The 27,805-nt window shown below is 42.4% G+C and overlaps 1 pseudogene; it reads left to right on the top strand.

The window, feature by feature from the left end:
* Positions 1-418: 418 nt before the first annotated feature.
* The window catches only part of LOC102399481, a 39,099-nt pseudogene continuing 11,712 nt past the window's right edge, over positions 419-27,805 (top strand).

Raw genomic sequence — 27,805 nt, 5'->3', positions numbered from 1 at the left:
GACTGCTGCCTCCCTGATGTCTTTCTCATTGAGTATAGCCAGCCTTCTCAGATGCTGGGTCTTGAAAGGCTGATCTCCCGGGCAGCTGCTTGACCTCACCCCAATCCCACCTGCCTAGAGCTTCTATGAATCCCACCTTCCAGGCCAGCAGGAAGTAGCTCATGATCACAGCAAGGTGGCTCTAGGAAAGGCCCTCCCTCTGTCTCTCAGAGGGTGCTGGCTATGTTGGTTCTTCCAGTCTGGCCTGGTGGGTGGAAGTAGAGAGGGCCAGGTGCCTTTCGCCCCACCCTAGGTGAGAGCAATTTCTGCCCAGGAATTGGGGGTGGGGAGTGCATTGTAATCCCAGCCCATCTAAGCCTGAAGAGAGGCAGGGTTCCACACTCAAGGCTTCTAAAGATCAGGAAATTGAGACTCAGCGATGGGCTCAGGCCCACACAGCTTTCCAGTGAGAGGTGAGTCTGAATCAACATCAGAACACAGGGATCCCCAACACAGTCAGCGTCCATGAGACTGCCAGGCCACTGTGCAGCACCAGAGGCTTCTGCCTTCTCTCCCCAAAGGACAGAGAGGACAGATTTCTCCACCCCAAAGAGGAAGCCTCCTGCCCTCCTGCCTTCTGGAATGGCCCCAACAGAGGGTGATCACCCGTGCAGAATTTCCATTTGACGAGCTGCTTTCCCAGGATTGTTTTTAACTCAGTAAGAGTTCAGGAACATCCCCCAGAGGAGGCCTGTCTGAAATTTCTGACTCTAAGTGGGTGCTAACTGGTATCTTACTTAATCACAGACCTCCCTAATCTTTGCAGGAGGTGCACATGTGCACCCACCCCACCCCCATCCTACTTCTGTGGAGCCTCAAGCTCTGATGATAAGGCTGCCCCCAGGAGTAAACCATGGAAAGTGGGAGCTGTGGGAAACCAGCATCCAACAAGAGACCCTGCCCCCATCTCTCCCCCTGGGCCAGGCTGCTAGGCAGGGACAAGCTTTCCTCTGGGCAACTTCTTTCTACCTTCCCCCACTCCTTGCTTCTCTCCCTCCCTTTCCCTTTTCTCCCTCCCAAGAAAAGGGCTTCTGGCTTCTATCGCCTGGCAACCAAACTGGGCTGCCACAGGCTGAGGGGAGCAGCACAGATGCTGCCTAGTGAGGGGGCTGAAGTGAGGGGGTGAAATCAGTCTCTAGTCATATGTCGCTGTTGCTCACAAAACAGATACCAGGCTTTTCTTAAATTTGTGATTGTTGTTCCCTATAATGAAAATGCTTCCAAAGGCAGGCAGCTAAGCCACATTTGGGTAAACATCTCCTTGATCCACCCTTTTCTATTTCATATTAAAAGCTTTTTGTGGTGGAAAATTTCAAGCCTATATACAAGTAGAATAGCATAATGAACCTCCTGTGGACATCGCCCAGCATCAATAATTAGCAACCCCTGGCCAGATATCATATCATTGAATCTGCATTTCAGTATGTAGCTTTGAAACATGAGAACTCTCTTTTAACAGAACTACAATGTCATTACAACACCTAAAGTAATTAATAATTCCATAATGTCATCAAATATCCAGGCAGTGTTCAAAGTTCAAACACCTCATCAATGTCATGAGGTGTTGACTGTTGTTTTTTTTTTCCAGTTTACTTGAGTCAAGGTCTAAAAAAAGGACACATAGAAATCTAGAGGTTCCCCTTTGTGAATATTTTGGGGGAGGAAAACCTTTTCTTCTACTCTCTTAGGTTTAGCACCTAGGCCCTGTGAGTGAAAACTGGTAAAAGACAGACTGACAGGAGGAAAAAAAAAAAAAAAACCAGAGTTTATTTACATGTGCAACTTCCATATACACAGAAGAACTCAGTGATGATAACTCAAAGGTGTGGTTGGAATTTGGGGCTTACATGCCAACTTACTAGATGAAATGGGGGAGAAAGGTCCTTGCCAGGAATATAAATGATTTTTGGAAACATACATGGATATTCAGGAAAACAAACACTTGATAGGAAAGGCTGTAATGTTTGTCTATATAGGTGTGAGTGATCTTTCTTTTTCAGGGCCACAAACTTACTCAGAGAAAAGATTTGGGGTAGAGCATCCGAGGTCAGAGGCGGCGGCCAGGAGGAGCTACCCCACGGCTGAGGTAAGGGGCGGCGGCCGAGAGAAGCAACCCCACATTCAAGGAGCGGTGGCTGCGCGGATGCAGGAGGGCCGAGAGGAGCTACTCCACGTTCAATGTCAGGAGGGGTGGCGGTGAGGAGATATCCCTCGTCCAAGGTAAGGAGCAGCGGCTGTGCTTTGCTGGAGCAGCCACGAAGAGATACCCCACATCCAAGGTAAGAGAAACCCACTTAATACAGTAGGTGTTGCGAGAGGGCATCAGAGGGCAGTCACACTGAAGCCATAATCACAGAAAACTAGCCAATATAATCACATGGACCACAGCCTTGTCTAACTCAAGGAAACTAAACCATGCCATGTGGGGCCACCTAAGAGAGGCGGGTCATGGTGGAGAGGTCTGACAGAATGTGGTCCACTGAAGAAGGGAATGGCAAACCACTTCAGTATACTTGCCTTGAGAACCCCGTGAACAGTATGAAAGGCAAAATGATAGGATACTGAAAGAGGAACTCCCCAGGTCAGTAGGTGCCCAATATGCTACTGAAGATCAATGGAGAAATAACTCCAGAAAGAATGAAGGGATGGAGCCAAAGCAAAAACAATACCCAGTCGTGGATGTGACTGGTGATAGAAGTAAGGTCCGATGCTGTAAAGAGCAATATTGCATAGGAACCTGGAATGTCAGGTCCATGAATCAAGGCAAATTGGAAGTGGCCAAACAGGAGATGGCAAGAGTGAACATCGACATTCTAGGAATCAGCGAACTAAAATGGACTGGAATGGGTGAATTTAACTCAGATGACCATTATATCTACTACTGCGGGCAGGAATCCAATAGAAGAAATGGAGTAGCCATCATGGTCAACAAGAGAGTCCGAAATGCAGTACTTGGATGCAATCTCAAAAATGACAGAATGATCTCTGTTCATTTCCAAGGCAAACCATTCAACATCACAGTAATCCAAGTCTATGCCCCAACCAGTAACGCTGAAGAAGCTGACGTTGAATGGTTCTATGAAGACCTACAAGACCTTTTAGAACAAACACGCAAAAAAGATGTCCTTTTCACTATTGGGGACTGGAATGCAAAAGTAGGAAGTCAAGAAACACCTGGAGTAACAGGCAAATTTGGCCTTGGAATACGAAATAAAGTAGGGCAAAGGCTAATAGAGTTTTGCCAAGAGAACGCACTGGTCATAGCAAACACCCTCTTCCAACAACACAAGAGAAGACTCTACGTATGGACATCACCAGATGGTCAACACTGAAATCAGATTGATTATATTCTTTGCAGCCAAAGATGGAGAAGCTCTATACGGTGAGCAAAAACAAGACCAGAAGCTGACTGTGGCTCAGATCATCAACTCCTTATTGCAAAATTCAGACTTAAATTGAAGAAAGTAGGGAAAACCACTAGACCATTTAGGCATGACCTAAATCAAATCCCTTATGATTATACAGTGGGAGTGAGAAATAGATTTAAGGGTCTAGATGTGATAGATAGAGTGCCTGATGAACTATGGACTGAGGTTCATGACACTGTACAGGAGACAGGGATCAAGACCATCCCCATGGAAAAGAAATGCAAAAAAGCAAAATGGCTGTCTGGGGAGGCCTTACAAATAGCTGTGAAAAGAAGAGAAATGACAAACAAAGGAGAAAAGGAAAGATATAAGCATCTGAATGCAGAGTTCCAAAGAATAGCAAGAAGAGATAAGAAAGCCTTCCTCAGCGATCAATGCAAAGAAATAGAGGAAAACAACAGAATAGGAAAGACTAGAGATGTCTTCAAGAAAACTAGAGACACCAAGGGAATATTTCATGCAAAGATAGACTCGATAAAGGACAGAAATGGTATGGACCTAACAGAAGCAGAAGATATTAAGAAGAGGTGGCAAAAATACACAGAAGCACTGTACAAAAAAGATCTTTATGACCCAGATAATCACGATGGTGTGATCACTCACCTAGAACCAGATATCCTGGGCTGTGCAGTCAAGTGGGCCGTAGAAAGCATCACTACGAACAAAGCTAGTGGAGGTGATGGAATTCCAGTTGAGCTATTTCAAATCCTGAAAGATGATGCTGTAAAAGTGCTGAACTCAATATGCCAGCAAATTTGGAAAACTCAGCAGTGGCACAGGGCTGGAAAAGGTCAGTTTTCATTCCAATCCAAAGAAAGGCAATGCCAAAGAATGCTCAAACTACCGCACAATTGCACTCATCTCACATGCTAGTAAAGTAATGCCTAAAACTCTCCAAGCCAGGCTTCAGCAATACATGAACCATGAACTTCCAGATGTTCAAGCTGGTTTTAGAAAAGGCAGAGGAACCAGAGATCAAATTGCCAACATCTGCTGGATCATGGAAAAAGCAAGAGAGTTCCCGAAAAACATCTCTTTCTGCTTTATTGACTATGTCAAAGCCTTTGACTGTGTGGATCACAAGAAACTGTGGAAAATTCTGAAAGAGATGGGAACACCAGACCACCTGACCTGCCTCTTGAGAAACCTATATGCAGGTCAGGAAGCAACAGTTAGAACTGGACATGGAAAAACAGACTGGTTCCAAATAGGAAAAGGAGTGCATCAAGGCTGTATATTGTCACCCTGCTTATTTAACTTATATGCAGAGCACATCATGAGAAATGCAGGACTGGAAGAAGCACAAGCTGGAATCAAGATTGCTGGGAGAAATATCAATAATCTCGGATATGCAGATGACATGACCCTTATGGCAGAAAGTGAAGAGGAACTAAAAAGCCTCTTGATGAAAGTGAAAGAGGAGAGTGAAAAAGTTGGCTTAAAGCTCAACATTCAGAAAACTAAGATCATGGCACCTGGTCCCATCACTTCATGGGAAATAGATGGGGAAACAGTGGAAACAGTGTCAGACTTTATTTGTGGGGGTTCCAAAATCACTGCAGATGGTGATTGCAGCCATGAAATTAAAAGACGCTTACTCCTTGGAAGGAAAGTTATGACCAACCTAGATAGCATATTCAAAAGCAGAGACATTACTTTGCCAACAAAGGTTCGTCTAGTCAAGGCAATGATTTTTCCAGTGGTCATGCATGGATGTGAGAGTTGGACTGTGAAGAAAGCTGAGTGCCGAAGAATTGATGCTTTTGAACTGTGGTGTTGGAGAAGACTCTTGAGAGTCCCTTGGCCTGCAAGGAGATCCAACCAGTCCATTCTGAAGGAGATCAGCCCTGGGAGTTCTTTGGAAGGAATGATGCTAAAGCTGAAACTCCAGTTCTTTGGCCACCTGATGCGAAGAGCTGACTCATTGGAAAAGACTCTGATGCTGGGAGGGATTGGGGGCAGGAGGAGAAGGGGACGACAGAGGATGAGATGGCTGGATGGCATCACTGACTCGATGGACGTGAGTTTGAGTGAACTCCAGGAGTTGGTGATGGACAGGGAGGCCTGGCGTGCTGCGATTCATGGGGTCGCAAAAAGTCGGACACGACTGAACAACTGAACTCAACTGAACGTACTCTGCCTTCCAGCAGTGAATCACGAGAAGGAATTTTTGGCAGCTTCATTTCCTAGAATTTGCTGCTTTTAGTCAGATAAAGAAAGCTCCAAAAATGCTTTTTACCCTGTTGTCTATTGAATCTCAAATGTCTTCAGCTAAAATAATCTTTATACCAACTCTGGGCCCCAGCTGTGTCCGAACAGTATGCTGAAATCACAAGGAAGCGAAATTACCCTGCAAACCACTAACTCCGGGCTCTTCCCAGGAGGCCTCCTGTGAGCTCTGCCTTGAGTTATGTGAGGCATTATTAATTCCCAAATCTTGAGATTCAAAGTGATGAAATGAAGAACTCAAGGTCACCCAGCTACTGAGGCACTAGGCCAGGCTGGTAACTCACATCAGGAGCCTAAACTCCTAACAACCACGCCCTGCCACTCCACCCGATCTGCCTCCAGACATCAGGAAGGCCTCCACACTGTGCCCACCTCCTAGTCCAGGTCCTACCCAGAATGTGTCAAAGACTGACACATTCCAACCTCCTCTGACCACCCTGGCCCATTTCTCTCTGTTCCCAGGTGTCTGCCCTTGGGTGCAGGGACCTCAGTTTCTCCCTCACCCAGAAGCACGCCAAGTACAGGGATGTTGGTTCTGGATATATGTGACCTGCCCCAACTGAGCCTCACCCCCAGTCATTTGGAAGGTGCTCCCCACAGGGCAGCTGACTGCCTGCCTGCCTGCCTGAGTGAAGGGCCTTCTGGAGGGTGAGTGGGCTGGATGTACAGGTGAGGTTTTGAGGAGAGATCCCGGATCCCAGGCTGGAGCAGCCATCAGATACACTCCACAGTGATAGGGAGTCTCTCTTGCCTGCAGAGAAGGAAAGGGATTGTCTAGGGAGCAGGCTGGACTTGGGCGTCATGAAGACAGACGCCTCTGGCTTCACTCCTCCCTCCCATAGGTCATTTACCCTCGAGACCACAGGAAGTCTTCATGTGTGCAGAGAATACACTCCAGAGATTCGCCTGGGCTGCCCTGCAGTTGCAGGAAGCCTCTCAGCCTGGAGTCATGAAACTGGCTCTTGCCAGAGAGCCCTGGTCACAGATCTGGGTCTCTGCTCTTTCGCTACGCTGCTCCATGACCCTGGGCGGGCTACTTCCTCCCTGGAGGTCTCAGCTTCCTCATCTATACAATGAGGGGGCTGCACCCGTCCATCTCCAGGGGCCCATTAGCTTCCATGTTTCTGTGATCTCCAGGAAAGGGAGACCCACAGCATTCCTCAGTAAATGATTGCTGGTTTTAATTATGTTTACAGTCAAGAGGGTCTTCCTGCCTGTGTCCTACTGTCTCTGAACCTCATTTGTCTGGCTGAGGTCTGGATCGAGCTAAGCTTCTTGATTGACCCAGAAGTACCTGGGCAGTGACAGCCATTTCCATCACAACTCGGTCTCAATGGTAGGAGAGTGAGTTCTAGAACCCTCAAGGCCCTGCTCCCAATCTCTGAGGTATTCAGGAAGCAGCAGTGTTCGGACATCATGGAGATGAGCAATTGTGGCACCAAGGGGCTCCTTGCCCTTAATGTAGCCCAACATCCTCACTTTCCAGATAAGGAAACAGGGACTTGTCCAAGGCCACACAGAGCAGGGACAGGGAGGAGATTGGGGTCGGAAAGAGCTGGGGACCTCCTCAGGAGGGATCTTTCCTGGGCAGGGTGGCTGATGGTGAAGTGGAGAGCCAGCCCCCTAAGGAGCAGAGTTGTGGCATGAACTAAAACCAGTTTATGACACCCACCCTCAGGAAGCTCCTGGGTTCTCCTGGGCAAATACAGGACACACTCACATGCACACATGCATGCGTGCACACCACATAAGTCATAAAGAGGTCATAAGCACCTCACTCTCCCAAGTGCCTGAGCTGGGACTCTAACTTGACTACCCACCAGGAGCCACTGAGTATCCTAGCTACTTCTTTTATTCAACAAATAGTGACCCGAGTGACTGGGAACTGAACAGTGAACAAGTGGGATGTGGTCCTGCCCTCTCAGAGCTTGCAGCCTAGCCAGGTGGGCAAGTGCTCCAGAGGAGAGTCCAACCCAGGGAACTGCCCCACCCCAGGGGCAGTGGGAATCCAGCAGAGCCCACCTCAGGGGCTCAGGGACCATCCTGTGCTGCAGGCCCTTTCCCGGCTGCCTGTGCCCATTTCTGGAACAGTCAATTCTGGTTGATTGGGAAGGTAGCCTTGGGGAGGCTTGGTCTCCTCTCTTCAGGCCAGGCAGACATGGTCAAGGCTGCAGATGACCCTCTGGAACATTTTATCATGTCAGTGATAACCGGGCAACTTCTGGGGCTTGGAGAAGAGGTGAGGTTCCCCTTCATCAGACCAGGGGTTCTCAAAATAGTGGCCTGGGACCCCCAAGCTCACTGTTGAGCCTTCAGTGGCTCTTCTGAGCAGAAGTTGCATATTAGCGGGGTGCCCTTCCCCTTGCTGGCTTTTGTGATGCCAAGTGTGGGTTGCAAGGCCTCCAAGAACGGCAATAGTTCAACTGTTCTGAAGAAAGTTTCCTTCACAGTCCCCTACCCCTTACCTCTTGCAGAGGCCCGAGATATTTCCTTCTTCAAACCTGTGTTTGTGATTTGGCTTCCATTGACCTTGACAATTGACATGATGGGTAGGAAACAAGGCTGCCCCTTTTCTCCATCCCTGCTGCTCTTCTCCTATGTATGTGGGAGTGTGTGTGGGGGGGTTGGTGGGGGGAAAGTGACACAGGAAAGAAGAGGGGAAAAGTATGCGAAAATGTCCTGTGGATTCTTTACTTACTGAGCTCAGGGACACACGGAGATGTTTAAGTGAAACTTTCAGGAAAAAAAATAAGAAAACACCTTATTTTACCTGTTTGACTTCCGAGTCTTCTGGTTTCCAGGCTGTTTCATAAGTACTTTGGTATTGAGAAGCTGTATGTGTTCTGGAAACAAGAGGAAGGGCCCTCTGGTCCCTGGGGCCCACTCCCACAGACTCTGTCGATATGGTCTGTCTTTGCCACTGACCCTGGTGTGGGGCCTGTGTCCATGAAAAACAATGATCCCTGTGGGTCTTCAGTCCTTTGGGGGCCACACCTCCCCTCTGGCCCCCATGCTGTGCCCCACCCCTGTCAGACTTTGGAATAAGAGGAAGCATAGGTGTGGTGGCATCTAGCCCTTTATTTCTCAGAGCTGCGAACTGAGACCCAGGGAACACAGGGCACTTGCTGTTTGTATAGTGATCAGAAAGCTGAAAGTCTCTATTTTACTTAGTTATTGGTAATTTAAACCAGTGCTTTAAATTTTAAATATTCTGAAGTAAAATGCACAATCCTGATTAATCTGAAAATAACAATTATAAACATCAGTATATCAATACAAACATCAAAACATCAATATAATTCTGAACCTGTACTTTATTTATTCTATTTCATAGATTGACAAATTCTAGAGTCATTTGCTAAGTGTCCCACAGTGATCATCTGCACAATGAAACTCTTTGCTTAGTAATACCTAACCTTTGTAAATAGAATAACTGGATGTCATAATTTATATATGTTGTCCCATTCTTATTATTGAAATTAAAATTTCATATGAAAATTGGCATGGTACGGATGAGATCTGAGATCCAGGGAACACAGGTAGCTCCTAATGAATTTAATGATAAGCTTAGATGTTTTTGAACAAGACAATATAATGTTAATCTTCCATCTATATATGTATATATGTGTACATATATATATATATATATATGCATTTTTTAAGGCCCTAAAAAGAGGCATCTTTGAAGAAATGATCTTTGAGAAATCACTTAAAGTATGTGCAGGAATATGCTGTGTGATTATCTAGGGGAAAATATTCAGGTAGGAGGAATAATAAGTCTCTGAGATATATTTGAAAAATAGCAAGAAGACTGGTGTGCTTGTAATGAGGATGAGGTTATTCGAATGTTGGGAGAATGATAGCAAAGAATTGGAGTGACAGAGTCAGGTTATATACAGCCTTGTCAGCTGTGATGAAAAACTTTGGCTTTTATTCAGTGAGGTGGGAGGCATTACATGATCAGGATACAAGCAAAATTACATTTAGTCATTAAGTGAATCACTGTGGTAATTGTGCCAAGAATGGGCAGTTTGCAGGCAAGATCACAGTAATAAGACCACTCAGAATGTTATTATCATGAGAGTCTTATTGACATTCCCCTGCCATTAAACTTGGCAACTAACATTGCCTGATAATTTAACCCTCTTCATTTGTATTGCCATCAAAGGCAGTATTGGAACTTGGATTAGGCTCCAAGCCATGTGGTCTTGCCCTACATAACCTTTCATTGACATTGCCAATAAGGTGAGAAAAAGTGATGGAACAGGCAACATTGAAGACTGGCTCTGGAGGTTTAGGAATAACACTTTAAAAAAAAGGGAAGAGGGTAAATTTCAACAAAATACCTATAAAAAATAATGGTGATTTTTATTACTGTTTGCTGAGAGATATTGGACTTGCTGATCAGTAACCATTTCTGGGGAACTACTATGGATAAATGATAATGTTAAAGGCTTTAAGAATTCATCTTTAGGAATTTGGACATCCTGGTCAAGAACAAAAAGGATTCTTTGACACCTCACTTCTCACAATTTAAATTTGAAAATGGGAAAGAGAAAAGAATAAAAGTTATGCATAGATTTTGACTAATGTTGGGATTAGTGTATATTTTTTGCTTATAGAAAGAAAGCAGAATTTCTCTGTTGATAGTGACAAAGACTCTCTGACCAAACTTTAGTCAGGCTCTTCTGAGCACTCTTCACAACTAGGCCTTGAACTTTTCAAAGATAGACTTTTGTGTCCATCTTCACATTACTCATTTTTAGCAAAAATCCTGCTAAAATGGATTAGCAAGGATTTCCACATTCAATATCTGATCACCCTCGATATCAGATTAAATTCTTCATCCCTCACCCTTGGCATCTGGTCACCTTGGCCTGCCTTCAGCAAGAATCCTATCAAGTCGGAATCCCCCCTCACTTCTGATGTTTCCTCTCAGTAATTTTCTACCCACTGACCCCTACCTTGCTCCTTGGCTATAAATCTCTACTTGTCCTTGCTTTATTCAGACGTAAGCCTAATCTCTCCCTCCTGGTGCAAACCCCACTGCAGTAGTCCCTTGAAAAAATCATCATTACTATTCCTTAGTAAAGTGTCAGAACAATTTTTCTTTAACAACATGAAAGGCAAAATGCACTAGACAATTAAGGAGATGCTTTTATTTATGCTATTGCAATAGGGAGAATGTTCATTTCTGTGGAAGAATGTTTCAAAGAAATGGAAGAGGGCCTAAATTTACGGAGGCAGATAAACAAGGGAGCTATGGAGGAAAATGTGAATAGCAAATTTTATTTAACTTGTGAAGAAAAATGGAGGAGAATATATGAGGAAAGGTTGGCCCTTTGTGGTTAGCCATTTCTCAGAACACAAAATGGTGAGGGGATTTCTAAATTGTGTCTGTGATTCCAGAGCACAAATCTCAAATAGAGTTAAACATTGTTACTAGTTTTATCCTATCATCTTGATTTAGGAAAATTATTTTCAGGCTGCATTATTGTCCAGAGTTTTTGAGATGATATTATGGAGTACACACATGCTAACATATGCACAAACATGTTTCTGGAAGAATAAACAAGAAACTATTATTAGTTCCTTTACCTTTGAGGAGGAAACTGGGGAGCATGATGATGAAGGGAAACATTTCTTTCTTTATATCCTTATATTATGTGTGAATTTTCTGGCCATATGTATGTATTCGTTGTATTATTAAAAATGCTATCATTGGAAAAACATAAATATAGATCAATGGAACAGGATAGAAAGCACCTATGGACACCTAATCTTTGACAAAGGAGGCAAGAATGGGGAAAAACAGACAATGGGGTGAAAAGACCAAAAAAGGACAATAGGAAAAAGTATCTTCACTAAGTGGTGCTGGGAAAACTGGAACGCTACATGTAAAATAATGAAAGTAGAACACTTCCTAATACTGTTGCAGAAATGGGGACCCCTTCCAGGGCCCAAAACTGGGCTCTTGTCTAACACTCAGAAATGAATTGTCCGAGGAGACACGTGTGCTGACAAAGCAAGAGATTTTATTGGGAAAGTGCACCTGGGTGGAGAGCAATAGGGTAAGGGAACCCAGGAAAACAGTTCTGCCACATGGCTCAAAGTCTCAGGTTTTATGGTGATGGGGTTAGTTTCTGGGTTGTCTTTAGCCAATCATTCTGACTAAGAGTCCTTCCTGGTGGTGCACGTCTTGATCAGCCAAGATGAATGCCAGAGAGAAGGATTCTGGGAGGTGGTCGGACATGTGGTGTCTCCTTTTGACCTTTCCTGAACTTCTGGTTGGTGGAGGCTTATTAGTTCCGTGTTCCTTACCAGGACCTCCTGTCATAAAACAACTCATGCAAATGGTTATTATGGTGCCTGGCCTGGGTGGCTTCAGTTAGTGTGCTTCCCCTAACAATACCATGCACAAAATTAAGCTCAAAATGAATTAAAGACCTAAGTGTAAAACCAGACACTGTAAAACTCTTAGAGGAAAACATAGGCAGAACACTCTTTGACATAAACTGCAGCAAGATCCTTTTTTTTTTTTTTTTTTTGACCCACTTCCCAGAGTAATGAAAGTAAAAACAAGAATAAACAAATGGGACCTAATTAAACTTAAAAGCTTTTCCACACCAAAGGAAACCATAAACAAGATGAAAAGACAACCCTCAGAATGGGGAAAATGTTTGCAAATGAAGCAACTGACAAAAGATTAATCTTCACAATATATAAGCAGCTAATGCAGCTCAGTATCAAAAAACACAAACAAACCCAATCAAAAAATAGGCAGAAGACCTGAATAGATATTTCTCCAAAGAACACATACAGATGGTCAACAAACACATGAAAAGATGTTCAATATCACTCATTATTAGATAAATTTAATCAAAACTACAGTGAGGTATCACCTCTCACCAGTCAGAATGGCCATCATCAAGAAAACTACAAGCAGTAAAACGCTGGAGAGGGTGTGGAGAAAAGGGAGCCCTCTTACACTGTTGGTAGGAATGTAAGTTGATACAACCACTATGGAGAAGAGTATGGAGGTTCCTTAGAAAAACTAAAAATAAAATTACCATATGACCCAGCAATCCCACTACTGGGCATAGACCCTATTGTTGATGTTCAGTCACCCAATCATGTCTGGCTCTTTGAGACCCCATGGATTGCAGCACACCAGGCCTCCCTGTCCCTCACCATCTCCCAAAGTTTGCCCAAATTCATGTCCATAGCATCACTGATGCCATCTAGCCATCTCATCCTCTGATGCCCTCTTCTTCTGCCCTCAATCTTTCCTAGTATCAGGGACTTTTCCAATGAGTCGGCTGTTAACATCAGACAACCAGGATACTGCAGTTTCAGCTTCAGCATTAGTCCTTCTGTTGCAGGAAGGAGGACCCCTTCCAGGGCCCGAAACTAGGCTTTTGTCTAACACTCGGAAATGAATTGTCCAAGGAGACACATGTGCTGACAATGCAAGAGATTTTATTGGGAAAGAGCATGCGGGCGGAGAGCAGCAGGGTAAGGGAACCCAGGAGAACAGTTCTGCCACATGGCTCAAAGTCTCAGGTTTTATGGTGATGGGGTTAGTTTCTGGGTTGTCTTTAGCCAATCATTCTAACTCAAGAATCCTTCTTGGTGGTGCACGCCTTGTTCAGCCAAGATGAATGCCAGAGAGAAGGATTCTGGTAGGTGGTCGGACATGTGGTGTCTCCTTTTGACCTTTCCTGAACTTCTGGTTGGTGGAGGCTTATTAGTTCCGTGTTCCTTACCAGGACCTCCTGTCATAAAACAACTCATGCAAATGCTTACTATGGTGCCTGGCCAGGGTGGGCAGTTTCAATCAGTGTGCTTCCCCTAACACTTCCAACAAGTATTCAGGGTTGATTTCCCTTAAGATTGACTGGTTTGATCTCCTTCCTGTCCAAGGGACTCTAAGGAGTCTTCTTCAGCACCACAGTTTAAAAGCATCAATTCTTTGGTGCTCTGCCTTCTTTACAGTCCAGCTCTCACAACCGTACATGACCAATGGGAAGACCATAGCCTTGACTATACAGACTTTTGTCAGCAGAATATGCCTCTGCTTTTCAACACTGTGTTGAATTGAGACAGTAACATTGACATATATGCACTACCATATGTAAAATAGATAGCTAATGGGAAGCTACTGAATAGCCCAGGGAGCTCAGCTCAGTGCTCTGTGATGGCCTAAAAGGTGGGGATGTGGAGTGGGTTGTATGTATACATGTAGCTGATTCACTTTGTTCTACAACAGAAACTAACACGTTGTAAAGCAATTATACACTAATTAAAAAAAATACTGTCATTAGACATTTATCTGGCCAGTGAATTTTAGGTCTTTTATTTCTTCTTTATATTTTTCTGCTTTTCAAACCTAATAATCTTTTAAAGAGTGATATGGAAAATTTTTTACTGCAAGTTTGGTCTATTAAAAGCAGCCCCAAGGGGGAAAGAGATGCCAGGAAGAATTATATGGATTGTCCTAGGGGTTGGTCCCTGAATGAATTTTTCTCCCATTGCCTAGGTGAAAGGGCAAAAAGTTAATTAATAAAGCATCAAGGTTCTCATTCTCTTCTCTTCTCTCCTTCAAGGAAGTAAAGAGATGTAGTCTTTCCAGTTTAGCAGCCCCCACCAGGAGACCAATTCAGTACCTGGTGAGGTCTGGAGCTTTTGTGATACAGAAATAGATAATGAACTGAGGAAGACAGTCTCAAAGGTGGGCCAAGAAGAGGAAGTATGTAAAGAGAAGAAGCTAAACTAATCTACATAATAAAGAAAGGAAAGATATTCAGCAGAAAGAGAGGGAAAAGAGTATTTGAAGGCATTTTTGCAAATGAGAGGCTTCAGAGATATTAGGGTGGGATGTGTAAGAAAACTGAAAGATAAAATAGAATATAAACAAGTATTGTTGGTATAAACTGGATTCCATTCTATATTCCAAAAGGAACATAAGATAAAAATGGAAATATTTTAAAATTATTTAAGCTGTTCTGAACATACGTCTTTGAGTATAACTCCTTGCAGCAATTGGACCACATGGGTCCAGTATTCATATTGGTTACCTTCTGGAGGCTTTTCCATGATAATAGAACAATGAAGTTAACTTTAACTCTGCTGCTGCTGCTGCTGCTGCTAAGTCGCTTCAGTCATGTCCGACTCTGTGCGATCCCATAGACGGCAGTCCACCAGGCTCCCCCGTCCCTGGGATTCTCCAGGCAAGAACACTGGAGTGGGTTGCCATTTCCTTCTCAAATGCATGAAAGTGAAAAGCGGAAGTGAAGTCGCTCAGTCATGTCCGACTCTTAGCGACCCCATGGACTGCAGCCCACAAGGCTCCTCCATCCATGGGATTTTCCAGGCAAGAGTACTGGAGTGGGGTGAACTTCAACTCTATCCAAATCTAAATATGCCTTAGGTCTGAGCCCTGGCAACCATATTGTTAGAAAAATCATGCAAAAAAATTTAGATTAACTCAGCATAAGTAGTAATGGTGTTTGAAATATTCTCCCAAGTGGAAAGAGATATGAGAGAGAGTTGAATTCTTTCCCTTAGAGTCACTGGGTGAAGTGACCTTCAAGAGGGAGGGCTTCAAATAGCAAGTTGGAACTGTTGCTGAGCAATATCTAAAAAAGATCCCAAGGAAAGGTGGCCCACATAAGGCTGTGTGTACACATGTGTTGTCTAACACAATGTATCTTTACCTTTTGTCTTTAAAAAATGTAAAACTTCTAAGTTTTCTTGTAAATGTTAATGTAATATAAATATGAAACTTTTAAGTTTTCTGTAGAAAAATTGCAATAATAAAACAGGGAATTCCTGTATAACTTATCCTATTCTTATTGCTGTTTTAGTTATTATTATTAATAAACCATTCGAGGATAAATGATAGATGTCATGGTCTTTGCTTCTTAAATATTTAGTTATGATGCAAATGTTTAAAAGAAAATTAAATTGCTTCTAGAGAGTGTGATCACTCACCTAGAGCCAGACATCCTGGAATGTAAAGTCAAGTGGGCCTTACAAAGCATCACTACGAACAAAGCTAGTGGAGGTGATGGAATTCCAGTTGAGCTATTTCAAATCCTGAAAGACGATGCTGTGAAAGTGCTGCACTCAATATGCCAGCAAATTTGGAAAATGCAGCAGTGGCCACAGGACTGGAAAAGGTCAGTTTTCATTCCAATCCCAAAGAAAGGCAATGCCAAACAATGCTCAAACTACTGCACAATTGCACTCATCTCACACGCTAGTAAAGTAATGCTTAAAATTCTCCAAGCCAGGCTTCAGCAATATGTGAACCATGAACTTCCAGATGTTCAAGCTGGTTTTACAAAAGGCAGAGGAACCAGAGATCAAATTGCCAACATCCACTGGATCATTGAAAAAGCAAGAGTGTTCCAGAAACACATCTATTTCTGCTTTATTGACTATGCCAAAGCCTTTGACTGCGTGGATCACAAGAAACTGTGGAAAATTCTGAAAGAGATGGGAATACCAGACCATCTGACCTGCCTCTTGAGAAACGTATATGCAGGTCAGGAAGCAACAGTTAGAACTGGACATGGAATGACAGACTGGTTCCAAATAGGAAAAGGAGTACATCAAGGCTGTATATTGTCACCCTGCTTATTTGACTTATATGCAGAGTACATCATGAGAAATGCTGGGCTGGATGAAGCACAAGCTGGAAGCAAGATTGCCGGAAGAAATATCAATAATCTCAGATATGCAGATGACACTACCCTTATGGCAGAAAGTGAAGAAGAACTAAAGAGCCTCTTAATGAAAGTGAAAGAGGAGAGTGAAAAAGTTGGCTTGAAGCTAAACATTCAGAAAACTAAGATCATGGCATCCAGTCCCATCACTTCATGGCAAATAGATGGGGAAACAGTGGAAACAGTAGCTGACTTTATTTTTCTGGGCTTCAAAATCATTGCAGATGGTGATTGAAAGTGAAAGTGAAGTCGCTCAGTCATGTCGGACTCTTTGCAACCCCGTAGACTGTAGCCTACCAGGCTCCTCTGTCCATGGGATTTTCCAGGCAATAGTACTGGAATGGATTGCCATTTCCTTTGCAGCCATGAAATTAAAAGATGCTTACTCCTTAGAAGGAAAGTTATGACCAACCTAGACAGCATATTAAAAAGCAGAGACATTACTTTGTCAACAAAGGTCCGTCTAGTCAAGGCTATGGTTTTTCCAGTGGTCATGTATGGATGTGAGAATTGGACTATAAAGAAAGCTGAGCGCCAAAGAATTGATGCTTTTGAACTGTGGTGTTAGAGAAGACTCTTGAGAGTCCCTTGGACTGCAAGGAGATCCAACCAGTCCATTCTAAAGGAGATCAGTCCTGGGTGTTCATTGGAAGGACTGATTTTGAAGCTGAAACTCCAATACTTTGGCCACCTGATGCGAAGAGCTGACTCATTGGAAAAGACCCTGATGCTGGGAAAGACTGAGGGCAGGAGGAGAAGAGGACGACAGAGGATGAGATGGTTGGATGGCATCACTGGCTCAATGGACATGGGTTTGGGTGGGCTCCAGGAGTTGGTGATGGGCAGGAAGGTCTGGCGTGCTGCTATTCATGGGCTCACAAAGAGTCGGATACGACTGAGTGACTGAACTGAACTTAGAGAGGTAAGGCACACACATAAGCATTTTAGTAGAGGTAGGAAGACCCTCAGAGAAGGCAATGGCACCCCACTCCAGTACTCTTGCCTGGAAAATCCCATGGACGGAGGAGCCTGGTGGGCTGTAGTCCATGGGGTCGCTAAGAGTCGGACACGACTGAGCGACTTCACTTTCACTTTTCACTTTCATGCATTGGAGAAGGAAATGGCAACCCAGTCCAGTGTTCTTGCCTGGAGAATCCCAGGGACGGGGGAGCCTGGTGGGCTGCCGTCTATGGGGTCGCACAGAGTCGGACATGACTGAAGCGACTTAGCAGCAGCAGGAAGACCCTAGTGTTGCAGGAAAGGGGACCCCTTCCAGGGCCCAAAACCGGGCTCTTGTCTAACACTCAGAAATCAATTGTCCAAGGAGACTCATGTGCTGACAAAGCAAGAGATTTTACTGGGAAAGGACACCCAGGTGGAGAGCAGTAGGGTTAGGGAACCCAGGAGAACAGCTCTGCCACTTGGCTTCCAGTCCCAGGTTTTATGGTAATAGGGTTAGTTTCCGGGTTGTCTTTAGCCAAGCGTTCTGACTCAGAGTCCTCCCTGTTGGTTTATGCCTTGTTCAGCAAGATGGATGCCAGAGAGAAGGATTCTGGGAGGTGGTCGGACATGTGGTGTCTCCTTTTGACCTTTCCTGAACTCTTCTGGTTGGTGGTAGCTTATTAGTTCCATGTTCCTTACCAGGACCTCCTGTCGTAAAACAACTCATGCAAATGGTTACTATGGTGCCTGACCAGGGTGGGTGGTTTCAGTTAGTGTGCTTCCCCTAACAACTCCCCCTGAGAGACTTCATACTCAAGATACCTCTTGGGAATTGGGACAGAGGTCTCCTTCTTCTGTGACTTCTTCCTGCTGTGCATGGTCATAGGCCAGCCTAGCAGAGCAGAAGTCTTTCTCTACCTGATCTAAGTCAAGGTTTTTTTTTTGTTTTTTGTTTTTTGTTTGTTTGTTTTTTGGCCTGAAACCAGCATTCACCCTTGTAATAACAGCAATTTAGTTTAAAACTGTTGGCTCCTCTCAGAGATGAAATAGACAGGGGCCAAACAGGAAACCTAACAGATGGTCATCACTGTTCCCCAGAAACAGAAGGCAACATTTGGGGTGAGGGCTGCAGGGTTTGTGACTTTTTTTGATTGGTTGGTGGTGAGGCAACAGAGCTGTGCTCCAGGAATCTTGTGTTCAGTCTGAAGTTACCATCCTCCACCTGGGTGGGGGCCCCAGTTCTATAGAAGAACTCAAAGACATTGTTATGCTTTTTTTTTTTTTTTTTTTGAGTAGGAACCAGGAGCCTGTCTGAAGGCTGTACCACCATTTGATTGTTTCTCCTCTGTTTCTGTATCCCCTCCCTTCCCCGATTAGCAATTATTTGAATCCACCTTTTGGAACTCAGGGAAGGTCAAGAAGGCTGAATGAAGCCTATATCTTACAGACAAGAAATGGAGAACACAGAGCAGATTTGTACTCCAGAGCCCCACAGAGTCTTGCTCAGTTTTAATTTAGGGAACTGGGCATGACTGTGATAACTTCCTGTCAAAATGTGGCATAGGACTGCCTCAGCTTAGAGAATAGACACTGAATTGGAAGTATTTCTGAGTTCCAAGTCCTAGATCTGAGCCTTGTATGATTAAAATCTCAATCCCTTGGTCTGCCATTTTGGTATAACAGACCCAATTAGAAGTAGCTGGAGGAGTGATAACTGGAATTTTAATAGACAAAATAAATCTCATTTCTTTTTAGAAGAATAGGCCTGAAACCCAGTCTGGACCTGGCACTTCGGGGAGACTTGTAGCCAGGTAGCCAGTTGCCTAGTTTTATAAAAAGTAAGGTTGAAGTTAGTAGCTTCTAACAGACATTGTTTTGAGAATGGTGGCATCCAAGCCTAACACGACTCAGAAAACTCAAGTGTTTAGCAATACAAGGTCTAGTCTGAAATTACACCCATAGTATCACCTAATTATTTCTCAGGATGTCTGAACCATAGCTACTCTATTTTGACTGTAAAATTTTCTGTAAATTTTCTGTAAATTAACTGTAAAATTTTCCTTAATAGCCAAAGCAGATGTCACCATTAATGATGTCAGTGCTTTTCTAGGTATGAGAAGATGCAAGAATTGGGACTCATAAAATCTTTTCCTGAAAAGATCTAACTATCTGAAGGCCTGTTCTGCCAGTTTTTCCCAGAGTACAGAGTGCCTCATTCCTGATTTTCATCCTGAACTCCTTTCAGGAGCGTTGAAGGTCAGCAGTTGCAGTGGCCATGATTTAATCTTTGTAGACATAGATGGCAAGTGTCAGTTTTCAGTTGGTAGAGCCCCTTTTTGCTCATAAACTTAACCATGATACTGAGGGAGGCATTTCATGACCATTTTATCCCATGGTGCTGAGAATGTCCATTCTCAGGTTTGGCAAAGATTTTGTTGACAGGCCACTCAATGTGCTGTTACTGGACTAGGCCATAAAACAGTAACCAAAATTCTCTGGATCACCTGTCTTACTAGCCTCTTGGTCCAGGAAAACATTCCCTCTTATTGCTTCTTCCCATATATAGAGTTACACTGTTACCATCATCCATCTCATATGGTAATACATATTATTTTATCAGAGGCCTCAGCCACACATTTGGCAATGTAAGAAACAGCAATTTTATAGGACAGGTGAAATACGAATAACACAGCCAGCAGTATTAGTAAAGTCACAAGTAAGACTTAAGAGCTTCCGTTGGATGTAGCCCAGTATATCCCAGGTCATCTGACTTAGTCTACTCTGTACAAATCTTTATCTTCCAGGGAAATTATATATTGGCACTGTCTATAAGGCACATAGCCCAGTTTTCTAGTGTTACTAGACTGAGTATCCTTAGTATGATTTAATTGTTTCCAACATAGAGGAGACTTTAAACCTAAATTGCCATAGCCTGGTGTTATCTATATAAATCCATCCCATAATTGTGGGAGATTTTTTTCCTTTGCTGAAATTTTGCTTGTTGCTCTGATTGAGCTTGAGTAATAGAAGAAAACTCAAATTTATGGCCAGAGTCAGAGCAGGCATTATTAATTGGCCCGGTGAGGGAATCCCATCTAGTAATATCAATAGGGACCTGAATATGACTATAATTTTTTTTTTAAGTAAATTTTCTCAGGGCCAAGCAGTTAGAACCTTGTAGTAGAGAAATTTACCAAGGTAACCCAGAACTAGACAAAAGTAATTGGTTACAAATTCAACAATTGGATTGATTTCTAAAATTAGCATACAATCAGGCCTATGATAGAAAAGCATGTGATTTATATGCAAAGGTCTAAGAAGTCAAGAAAACATTATAAATGGTCATACGAATCAGGTTCAGGATCTTGGGCAAGCTGTCTGCCTCTGATGTCGTCGTCTTCTCATCCTGGTAGTGTAGTTTCTCCTGATAAAAAGGTCCTTCCATCCAGGTTTACTGAGATAAGCTTCAGAAACAAACAGGGTGTTCTTTAAGAATTCAATTAAATTTTACACTAATATCTCATAATAGCAAAGAACTATCCAAGAAATGAGTCTTACTAGATGCAGACCTCCATTAACAAACTGGGATTTAACATTTATTGAAACATCTTTTTCTCCTTAAAATTATCCTCATTTTTATCAAATACAACCAAATTAAGACTAGCTTGTTTGCAAAATAGGCCTGCTATCACTAATTTTGACTTGATGATTTATATAATCATAACTGATCATAAACTTTTTGATTCGCTGACACATTTATAGAGTCTCAGACTGAATTTTTAAAATAAAACAGGGCTGGGAAACTCACACCAAAGGCTTATCACAGGTTTCACCTAACAAATCTAGGTGAATTCTCCCCTTTTTAAGGTCTCAAAAATTCTTGGAGATTTTTGTACCTGTTAGTGAGATAATCTTCCTAACTCATTTAATAAACTTACTGCAAACCTAAGAATTTCCAATTTCTGGAGGAGTCAGATAGAGAGAAAATATAATTGTTTTGTTTTATAACATATAATTTTACCAAATTACTGTCATGATTAGTTTGAGAGGAAGATTTTCCCTACTCCCAGAAAACACAAGATTCAAACCCATAAGTTTTCAGATAGAAACCATAAAAGTTATAGGGATATTAGCTGGTTCATTCAGTCCTTTTGTTAACTTTTGTGAAGTCATCAGGTTTTCCATTAGAATTCCAGGACACATCAGAATGCTAAGAACTCCATATAATTTCTAGGATATCTATATTAGTACTTTTACCATACATTATAACATGAGAGGATTTATTATTTCATAATATTTTTCATGTAATTTAACCAACCAAATAAACACAATTAATTTAATATCTCTCTTTGGGATGTTTCAGGGGCACTCTGAAGCACCCCAAAGTTAGCTAGAGGTCAAAGGAACCTCAAAAGAATTCGATTTAGGAAGTTTTGTCAAAAAAAAAATTAATTAAAAGGGTTTAGGACATTTGGTCAGATTTAGTCAATGTTGATGGGTATATCATTTAGCTTGTTTATATGTCACAATGGGTGTAAATACAGCTCAAGGTCTAGTGAAAGTCAACTCCGCCATCTTGAACCTAGTTAGCTCTAACCAGTTTTCCTATGGCTGTGTCATTCCTAACAAAATCCATTTATCTAACTAATTGTAATCCAATTTTAGAAAATCCTGATTATGCATAACTCTTTTTAGTATTTTTTCATACCTTTTTTTTTTTTTTTTTACTGAAAACACACTTCCTACTTTCCTTTAGCAACCAAGAACTATCTTTTATATCAGCATTTTATAGATTGGTGAGCATAGATATCAGTGATAATTTCTAAAACTTTTGCTTTCTTAGAATATTTTAGGATGGCACCAAATATTATTCATTTATAGTCCCAAATCTCTTTAGTTTCTCTGTAAAAGGAAATTAGTTTTTAGCAGTAAATGTTTCAAAATCTTATTTGGAAATGACCTAACTATTCAATAGACTTTCAACACTTCATTTAGCACAACCCTTAGAAATTCAAGTTATCCCAATCTTGAGAGACTATTTTAGAAAGATATTCTTAAAGCATGCTGCTGCTGCTGGTGGTGCTACTAAGTCACTTCAGTCGTATCTGACCCTGTGTGACCCCATAGACGGCAGCCCACCAGGCTCCCCATCCCTGGGATTCTCCAGGCAAGAACACTGGAGTGGGTTGCCATTTCCTCCTCCAATGCATGAAAGTGAAGTCGCTCAGTCATGTCCGACTCTTTGCGACCCCATGGACTGCAGCGTACCAGGCTCCTCCATCCGTGGGATTTTCCAGGCAAGAGTACTGGAGTGAGTCCTAAAGCATAATTACTCTTAATAGAGTTTATCTAAAAGCTCATATCTCATTTACATTTTTTTTAGAAGTTCCTTCACTCAAGGTAATTTCCTTGTTGACAAACTTGTAACATATGATAATATTTAACTTATATATTAAACTGAGGTACAATGAAAATATTCTACTTAATGTTAATTACTCTAAGACATGTCTATATTAGATAAGTCAACAAACAAACATTAATATTAGGTATTTAATACTGAATATCTCCCAGTTCACATGAACCTGGAATTTATTGTTTAATTTAGAATTATTTGATTTGTAAGTGCTTACTTTTCTTTAAGCCAATTAAATAGAACTCATTTACAAATTAACCTCAAAATATTACCCAGAGACAAAGACATACCAAGACATACTTAGACAGACACAAGGCAAGATCTAGCTTCATTTTCTAAGCTTAGTCATAAATTAGATATTACAATATAAAATTTACTAGTTTATAAAAAACAGTTGGAATAAATAAAAAATTTAAAGGCTTTTTCCCATTTTTCCTCAGTCTCAGTAGTTAGAGATGGTCTAGATAAGTGTTTCTGAGAACAGAGCCAGAGCCCTGGTCTCAAGGCACAGGGAAAGAAAATCAAGTTCTAAAAAAATGGTGGCAGGTATAAACCAAATGGTGGCCAGACAAAGCAAAATGGCCGTCAAAAGTCACAACACAGAACACAGAGTTAAAACACACACATAGACCTGGCAGTTCTCATCAGACACTCCCTTAAATACAAGAATGCAGTCTCTCAGAAAACCTCCCATAGAGACACAGAACTTCAGATCCAAGTACTAACAGAGTAAATGAAAATATCTCAAGTCTTCAAAGATTTCAAAGGGAGGAAAGGAAGCCAGGTTGAAAGAAGGGGGAGGAGGTGGGAGAGGAGGGCAAAAAGGGTGGCCTTACACATGTCTCCTGCCACCTGCAGATACCCAGACATTACAGGATTTTACCCTGGGCCTCCAGAGATGGGAGGACTGGAACTCGGCCCTACCAGAAACCAGACCAGCACAGAACCAGAATTCAAGTTCTCTGCCAAGAGGTGATCAGTCTCCAATCCTCAGCTTAGGCTGAGGCCCTTCGACCAGATTCCTGCGTCCAGGATCAGGGGACTAGAAAAAAGGGAAAGGATAGGAAAGGTTAAGGAGAGGAGAGAGAGAGGGAAAAGAAGAGAGGTCAATAAAGTCTCTTGTTCCTTACTAGTTGGGGCACTCTGGCCAGTTGTCCGTGACAGGAGGAGACCAGGGACAAAAGGGTCCCAGTCACAGCTGCTGGGTCTGATCCATCAGTGGGGAAGCTGGTCCCTGAGTACCCCGAGCGGTCAGGATGTCAGTCGCAGCAAAGAAGAGTCCCCGCCAGAGTCGCCATTTGTTGCAGGAAGGGAGACCCCTTCTAGGGCCCCAAACTGGGGTCTTGTCTAACACTCTGAAATGAATTGTCCAAGGAGACACATGTGCTGACAATGCAAGAGATTTTATTGGGAAAGGGCACCTGGGTGGAGAGCAGTAGGGTAGGGGAACCCAGGAGAACAGTTCTGCCACATAGCTCGAAGTCTCAGGTTTTATGGTAACGGGGTTAGTTTCCGGGTTGTCTTTAGCTAATCATTCTGACTCAGAGTCCTTCTTGGTGGTGCACACCTTGTTCAGCCAAGATGGATGCCAGAGAGAAGGATTCTGGGAGGTGGTCGGACATGTGGTGTCTCCTTTTGACCTTTCCTGAACTCTTCCAGTTGGCAGTGGCTTATTAGTTCCATGTTCCTCACCAGGACCTCCTGTCGTAAAACAACTCATGCAAATGGTTACTATGGTGCCTGGCCAGCGTGGGCAGTTTCAGTCAGTGTGCTTCCCCAAACACTAGCACACACAAGATCTGGAAGCAGCTCAGGATTTTGCTAACATGATCAAGTGGATTCCAGAGGAGGAAGACTGAACTATGAAATAAATATGCTAAGGAAATGTTAGAGAAATGGAATGCTTGGGTTTAAGTTTCCATTTCCATGAATGGACTCTGTTTCTTCCAAATTACTTCCTCTGCTTTTTTATTTTCGTCTCTGTCTTTCATATTATTCATATTTTTATTTTCTTAAGTGAATGATGATTCTGGGTTGTCTATTTGTATTTAAGATTTGAGTACTAGAAAGCTGAAAACTCTGTGCATGTAGATGGGACTTGAAGACTAGTTTACACTGTAGAGTGTTCTAATTGCTCCATTTCTTTGGGTAAGTCTGCATGTTTCTTTGGGTAACTCTGCATCTTTTAGTCTTTTCTGTTGAGGTATTCAGATTCCTTGCAAGTCTTCCAAACTTTCCCCTGTAGTAAGTCTAAATGGAAGTAATCTCAGAGCGTAGGATGAGGTGGCTGTTATTACTGAGTATGTAAACTTTCATATAAATTAATTACATTGTTTTAAATATAGTACTCTTCACTTCAACTGTGTCAGGGTTCCCTGGTCCAGAAATTGTATTAGTCTCTCCAGGGAATGAATCACTGATCTTTAGGCCAGGGAAAAGAAAGGTAGTTGACTGGCTGTGCTCTGTGGCATGGGGTCCAGGAATCTAACTGATTTCAGATAAAATTTAGACAACCAACCCTTCATTGTTATCACTATATTTATTCCCACTTTTAGAAGTACTCAGTGTTACCAAATTCCTGACCTTTTCAGGGGTTTCTCAGGGTGAATGGGATTTCAGTTTTCTCCATGCTTGTGATTCAGCTTTCTCATATATGTGAAGTCAGCTTCACTGTTTCCTTCTTCCTCTAGGTTTTAGTAGATTTATGCCTTCATAATAGCCCATTAATGTAATTTTTGTGAGTTTTCTAGGGTATTTAGTCTACACTTTAACTGAAATCCTCAGATACTGTCTAACATTTTTCAATCATTCTACGAATGGCATCTGTTCTCTTCCAAAACATACTAGAATTGGGAATTTGTGGCATAAGTGCAGATAACTTAGGGTTAAGGTGTAGAAGGGGTTATTTAGGCGAGACCAGGTGTGCACATTTCTCTATTGGACAACTCCGTTTCCACAGGCTGAACAGGATGTGCTACATTCACTGGGAACACTTTCAACTCATTAGTATTTTGGCTCATTGTTGACATGTGCACCTCCATATATTTAGTTGTATTCTATATACTCCATGAACTGACTAGCGCATACCCTGCTCAGCATGAGGCAGTTTCTAATATGCCCAGTCAGAAGGTTCATGGGCTTCCCTGGTGGCTCAGTGGTAAAGAATCTGTCCACAATGCATGAGATGCAGCAGACATGGGTTCAATCCCTGGGTTGGGAAGATCCCCTGGAGGAGGGCATGGTAACCTACTCCAGCATTCATGGATGTGAGTCTGAGTGAACTCCGGGAGTCAGTGATGGACAGGGAGGCCTGGTGTGCTGCAATTCATGGGGTCGCAAAGAGTCGGACATGACTGAGCGACTGAACTGAACTGAACTGAACTGATCCATATGTACAAAAAGCAAAGATTCCCCTTTTATTCATTTTTAAAAAAGATTCCCCTTTTAAAACATAATCAGAATACTATCATCACACATACACATGACTCAAAATCAGCAATAAGTAAAGTAATTTTAAAAAGTAAGCTATGAGCTTTTTCTATAGTTCAATATGGCAGAGTAAAAGGACATGCACTCATCTCCTGCAAGAGCACCAAAATTGTAACTAACTGTTGAATAACCATTGACAGGAGGACACTGGAACCCACCAAAAAAAGATACCCCACGCCCAAAGACAAAGAGGAAGCCACAATGAGATGATAGGAGGGGCCCAAACACGATAAAATCAATTCCCATACCTGCTCAGTGGGCCACCCGTGGACTGGAGAACAGTAGTACCAAAGAAGTTCTCGCACTGTTGTGAAAGTTCTGAGCCTCACCATCAGGCTTCTCAGCCTGGGCAACTGGCCAAGGAACTGGGAATCCCCAGGGAATCTGACTTTGTAGGCCAGTGGGATTTGATTACAGGACTTCCATAGGATGGGGAAGAGACCACTCTTGGAGGGCACAAACAAAACCTTGTATGCACCAAAACAGCCTGAGACCTCTGGGGCAATATTAAATGCGCCAGCATTCATATTATAGGGGTCCCAGAAGGAGAATACAGCGATAAAGGAAACTTCTAATCCAGTTTTGGGAATGTAAAGAAATACTATGTTGTTTAAAAAAAAAAAGAAAAAGAAATTAACAAGTGATAAATTCTTGGGCTTTCCTGGTGGCTCAGTCAGTAAAGAATCCACCTGCAATGTAGGAGACCTGGGTTCAATCCCTGGGTTGGGAAGACCCCCCCCCTGGAGGAGGGCATAGCAACCCACTCCAGTATTCTTGCTTTAAGAATCCCCATGGACAGAGGAGCCTGGTGGGCTGCAGTCCCTGGGGTCACAAAGAATCAGACACGACTGAGAAACTAAGCACAGCACAAGCACAGCAGCACAGTATTACTAACTACAGATTTTGTTCAAATTTTACAAAATTTTATGCTAGTGTCCATTATTTGTTTTTATACCTTATTTAAGACTTCACAGTATATTTAATTGCATTGAGCACCTTCAGCTACATGCAATATATTCTGGTTAATTCTCTTTTCATTTTCATTCTATTACAAGTATTTTTAAATTTTCCTTGTTACAGCTTCTTAGATACACCCATAATCTAAAAGTGGGCATTTAATTTACAAATACATAAGATTTGGTTTAAAATATCCTTAACATTAATTTCTCATTTTGATATTAACTTCTCATTTAAGTGCTTTCTTCTCTGTAATCACCCTCTGTGTTTTTTTCAGTCTAACTTTACTGAGGCTTTTGACAGCTAAGTCAAAGATCTTTCTTGGTAAATGTCACATTGTACTTGAAAATATGTGGGTAATTTTCAAATATATTTTGATATTGATTTCTAACATAATTCCACAGTGATAAGAGAACAGACTCTATAATTTCAACACCTTTAGACCATGAAACTTTTGCACCTTAGTTTATGTCCCTGGATATGTTCCAGTGTCTCCTGGTTTATAGTCTATGGGAACTTGAATAGAACTTGTATCCTACTGTTGTGTGAAAATTCTATGTCTTACTCATATTGAATTA

This window comes from Bubalus bubalis, chromosome X (genome assembly GCF_019923935.1).
Source record: "Bubalus bubalis isolate 160015118507 breed Murrah chromosome X, NDDB_SH_1, whole genome shotgun sequence".
Lineage (NCBI taxonomy): Eukaryota > Metazoa > Chordata > Mammalia > Artiodactyla > Bovidae > Bubalus > Bubalus bubalis.
This window is presented reverse-complemented; position numbering and strand designations above follow the sequence as displayed.